The sequence below is a fragment of the Gavia stellata genome, chromosome 6 (assembly GCF_030936135.1).
Source record: "Gavia stellata isolate bGavSte3 chromosome 6, bGavSte3.hap2, whole genome shotgun sequence".
In the NCBI taxonomy this organism is placed as follows: domain Eukaryota; kingdom Metazoa; phylum Chordata; class Aves; order Gaviiformes; family Gaviidae; genus Gavia; species Gavia stellata.
Genome location: NC_082599.1, coordinates 28,489,203 through 28,494,905, shown reverse-complemented (window position 1 = coordinate 28,494,905; position 5,703 = coordinate 28,489,203).

The window sequence follows — 5,703 nt, the reverse complement described above, 5'->3', positions numbered from 1 at the left end:
GGCGGCGGCGGCGGCGGAGCGGGGCCCGGCGGAGCCCTGAGGCGCCCGCACCGGGGGCGGGGCGAGGGGGCCGAGCGCCGGGCCGGGCCGGGCCGGGCTGAGCAGTGCGGGTCCGGCGCTCTTCTGGGCCGGGGCCCGCTTGCCGACTTCGGTGGCTGCGGAGTATAAGCGCGTCTTGAAACGAAGGCTCTGCGTTGTATGTCAGAGAATGATGCCGAATGAACTCGGAGCCTGCTTTTTGCAGGAAATGCCTCTGCACCGTTTTCACCTGCACAGTGTTTAAAACGCAGCCGGGAAGTTCAGTTGCAAATATCGCTTTTAAAATAGGTGGAGGATGAATAAGCAGTTGGCGTTGTTTCAAAAAGATGTGTGTGGATGGCAGGGGCCACGATAAAAATAAAAAATCAGGTAATTTTTAGTTCTGTTTCCACCACCGGAAGAGCGAGCTGTGCACTTTATACCTGGGTAGAATTTGGTGCAAATGAATGAGTCCACTAAAACCAAGCTTCATAAGCTTAAATTTTATTTATCTGCATTTTTAAGCATGGGTGAGAGGCAAGAGGAGATGTAGTAAGAAATCTCACTGCCTCCATGGGGCTGCTCGGGACTTTGTGCTACCACAGTTACCGCCGAGCTGCTGCCGTTACCTCCCACCTACAGCCCGAGCTGCAATTCCCCAGCTCTCCATAAAGTTTTTTCAGCCGTTTAACATCACATCCAGCCCACCCACATGGAAAAACCTTCAAATGTCAACAGTCGTGGGTATTTTGAAAAAAGCAAAGAGTCTGAAAATCAGGCGGTGGCAGCAGTGACGAAGTCCTGCCTCATCACCGGTACTGTTAAGCTCCTTCCAGCCAGTCAAACCATTGACTCTTCAAAACAAAAAGGAAACATTTCTATAGGCCCAGGGAGCACCGAGCTTTCCCAGGACACTCAGAAATGTCACAAAAATGTACTGCCTCGTCAAAAGCCCAAGTCAATTATATATGAACAACAGAGAAAAGAGCAAACTGCGAACTATTTCGCTCACTACCATTTCTTGACGTTTATTTATTCCCCCAAGCACTTCGGTGGTAGAAAACTGAAGTTCCCAGTAACACAGAAGTTACCGAAATAAAAGAGTTACAGTTTCACTTTTTCTCACTGGCAGTTTCCAGTTATCTTCCTGCCTGTGATGATCTAAGGGTGGGCACACGGGCCCTGGCAGGGGAGGCCTGATCCTCAAATTGATTTGTTTTGCTATATTTTCAAACTGTATTTTCTGCAGACATTTCTTTGAGGTAGGATTTCTGGACTTAATGCATTTTATCTACTCCTGTGTCCTTCAATACGTTCAAATTTTGAAAAGATCAACTGATTTCCTTTATCAGTTTTACTTGCAGTGATGCAATTCCACTGAATCGTCTCAGGGTGCATTCATCTACAGAATTTATTTAAATCTTTTTTTATACAATAGTCACCATAGTTATGTTGCACAATGACAGCTTTCTCCTTGCGACATCCACCCTGTGTGGGTTTTAGGAGTCCTTTTGCTTTAGTGGCCTGCTTAAGCCCTCTACTGGGCGCTTACTTTGTGGCTCAAATACTAAACAGGATGCATCAGCCAGATCTGTGACCTTCAACATTTTTGACACCTTGTCTTTCTGTCCACAGACACCAAAATCCATTTTGCCCATCCTCTGGGGCAGGTGGTCCCTGCCCGGAGGAAGAGGAGGATCCCCACAGCATCTGTGCACCTCCGGGCTGCTTCAGCTGCGGCTCTTGAGCCTCCTCCTTGCGCCTTCCGTAGCCGCTGCCTGAGGAGCAAGGTATTTGCCAGTAAATTCCCCCTGGAGTAGAAGATAGAGCTGTAGGGTCAGCAAGCTGTTTGATAACAGGCTAAGTTGCCAGCCTTTGCCCATTAACAATTTTTATATCTCAAAGTCCTCAAAGGGCTCTGCACTATTAGGGGATGTGGAGAGGCTGCAGTGGCGGTCGAATGCCATATCTCTTGTGTATGGGCACAAAAGGACTCACCATCAGAATTCGTTGAGATATAGTAAGATATTGGAGTTATTATTTCTGTATAATGACTTCTCAATCATCAGTACTCAAAATATCTCTGCCACAGCTTGAGTCCAGACACAATTTTAGCTAATGTGCATGAGTGCAACTCCTCCGCTTCCCTCTTGCAGACACCTGCCCATGCGTCCAGGCAGCACTGATGCTGTGCGGGGCACTGGGGCATCTGTGCTGCCGTCCCCGGTGCTCCACTGCCTGGAAGCGCTTCTTAGCTTGCACCAAAGAAAGAGGCACCTCAGGAAAGGCATTATTCCCACCCCTTTTGGGCAAGTGGAGGCAATTTATCCCTACTTCTTTTTAGCTGATAGAAGGATGTGCTGGGGCATATGTGATTTAGAAACGCCATAAAGGATTCTTCTGTATCCAACTGGGCTTACGAGCACTGACTCATAATCGGAGTAGATCCTACAAAGATGCCAGAGTATCTCTGTGCCATACCCCATAGTGCCTTTGGATTTTGGGAGGCAGTATCAGCTTTGCCATAGGGCAGCACAAAGCCAGGGAGAGTGGCTTAGCCAATGTACTAAATCTTTATTTATGTGGCTAGGACTCTGTGAGTAGCATCTCAGTCTTTCCCCAAGTATACACAAGAAATTTGTGGTAAAGCATAGATGCAAAGTGCTCTAGTTGCTTAGCCATCCTTCTGAGCTAGCAGCACATAAATAAAAAGTAGAAGACAGATTTTCACCCTGTAAATCTGCCAGAGAGGCCGTTTTCTTTGCTACAATCCTAACTCCAAAGGTAGGAAGACAGGAGGAACATTTCCATAGTTCGTTTTGGTTTTTTTATCAGTAATGTGTTGACTAAAGAAGATGAAGCTGAAGTATTCATTGAGCTGTTATAATTGCTGTAATTTTTAAAATTACCAAGAGCATCCTGAGAGGAGGTTTTTTGTGAATCAAAATAAATTAGTAAATATAGAATGCAATGACATGATATTCCTTTCCAGAACCATTGGTAGTTCTGAGGAAGCTAAATTGTATTGTCATCTGTAAAAAAACCAGGATAATCTGCAGTCTTCTTCTCTAAACAGAGGGATCTGGACAGGCTGGATCGATGGGCCCAGGCCAATTGTATGAGGTTCAACAAGGCCAAGTGCCGGGTCCTGCACTTTGGTCACAACAACCCCATGTAACGCTACAGGCTTGGGGATGAGTGGCTGGAAAGCTGCCCCGCAGAAAAGGACCTGGGGGTGTTGGTTGACAGCCGGCTGAATATGAGCCAGCAGTGTGCCCGGGTGGCCAAGAAGGCCAACGGCATCCTGGCTTGTGTCAGAAACAGTGTGGCCAGCAGGAGCAGGGAGGTGATCGTGCCTCTGTACTTGGCGCTGGTGGGGCCGCATCTCGAATACTGTGTTCAGTTTTGGGCCCCTCACTACAAGAAGGACACTGAGGTGCTGGAGTGTGTCCGAAGCTGGTGAGGGGTCTGGAGCACAAGTCTTATGAGGAGCAGCTGAGGGAACTGGGGTTGTTCAGTCTGGAGAAGAGGAGGCTGAGGGGAGACCTCATCGCTCTCTACAATTACCTGAAAGGGGGTTGTAGAGAGGTGGGTGTTGGTCTCTTCTCCCAAGTGACTAGCGACAGGACAAGAGGAAATGGCCTCAAGTTGCACCGGGGGAGGTTCAGGCTGGATACTAGGAAAAATTTCTTTACTGAGAGAGTGGTGAGACACTGGAATAAGCTGCCCAGGGAAGTGGTGGAGTCACCATCCCTGGAGGTGTTCAAGGAACGTGTGGACGAGGCATTGTGGGACATGGTTTAGTGGGCATGGTGGTGTTTGTTGCTTGATGGTTGGACTTGATGATCTTATAGGTCTTTTCCAACCTTAGTGATTCTGTGATTCTGTAAACTGTAGGTAAATGTTCAAGTACAGTCTAATTTCCTGCCATAAAAAAAAAAAGCATATAGTCCTGCCCCATGTTTCCTATTTTTGCATTGTGCAGATCACAACAAAACTGCATCTTTTACTTCAGAACTATGAAGTTTTTAATAAACTTTCTAAATATTCAAATAGATTCAAGACAGTTCCTTTTTGCATACTATACCAGACCAAGGCAGGCTTTTCTGATTCAGAAGCCAAGCCAAAGATCTGTTATGACGGCACAAATTGCCTGCTAAATATTCTGCGGCATCTTCCAGTGTGCCTCATAAAGTAAAAAGGCGTGGAATTATCCCTTCTATGTGGGAAACAACTGCAAAATGGATAGTTTCATAAACGACTTAGAAAAAGCTACCGGTAATTGGAGATCCGCAGGATGATTCTGCCTCTGTTAAAGTGGAGTAGAATTTTGTCCTTGGTTCAACAGGAGTGAGATCAGACCTAGCATGGGACAGTCTGCTTCAAAACCCACCAAAAAGTTGTACACACAAACTATTATACATGGACGCTGTTAAAAAAAGGACCAGCTCTTTCCTCAGGGCTTGGGGAAATACAGGCTGGTGAAGATACCAGCCATGTTTGCTGTTGGCTGCAGAGACCTGTCCATGCCTGGCCCAGGTGAAACCGGAGTTCTTCACACAAGCTGTGCTTGGTGTGCCCGAGGCTGGTCAGCAGAGCACAGTAGTGAGAGCAGGACAGATGGTTTTCATTCAAAAGCTCCATTTCAGTGAGGAAAAAAGATGCTATAATAAATGCTGTTTCATGTAACTCATCAAGATACCTTCAGGTACTCATGTATGCATCTCATAGTAGGATGAAACCAAATAATATAAAGTGTTTCTTATGAAATAAATAAAGTACATGACGGTTTTGGAAAGGAGAGACAGCCAGCTGTTTCTGGACTTCAGTCAATTGCATGCTTGGCATGTTGATAGCTTTTGGATGTTAAAAGGAAGTTCTGCTTTGGTTCAGCTTATGCTTGAGCTGCTCATTCATTGCGGGATTTCTTGTTCTTTCATCTGAAGCATATGATCTGTGTCATCCAAAACACATTTTTTTGACAGTCAAAAGAAGCAATTCCTGAGGAAGCTCTGTTTGCCTCCTGCAGACTTGAAAGATGCCAAGAGTATTGGAAATCTTCAGAGAATTTAGCTGCCAAAGTCTATCAAGTTTCTACTTCAACATGTGTGAGCAGAGCTTTGCAGCGAACCAAATGTAGGCAGCTTCACACCAGAGGAGTGCCAGGCTCGTACGTGGACCCTCCTGCTCACCATCTCCCCACATTCCTCTCTGCAGCTCTCCTCTCCCTAGTCCAGTGCCAGATTTCAAAGCACAGAGGCACCAGCACTTCTCAGGTAAGCACTTGTGAAAGAAAGAGAAGAGGATTGCAAAAGGTTTTCTCTAATCTCATTTTCAGAAGCAGCTACTATTCAGCTGAAATTTTCTAAAAGAATTCAACTCAGTTAACTGATCCAAAATTACAATTTTGGGTAGAATGATTAAAGAGCATCAAAACTCAATGTAATGACAGGCAAGATATTTTTAGGGGACAAATCCTACACCTTCGTTTATAGGCAGTGATGCCAAATCAGACTGTGAGCTGGAAGTCTTTTTTGTCCTTAAGCTATTATTGTTTCCAACATTCAAAGTAAACACCCAAATGATTGCCTAGATTACAAAACAATTTTTCTGCTTTTGAAAATTCAAACAGAAATTGAAAATGTACATGTTTAGAATCACTGTGTGTCTTCTCCTTTAATGAAC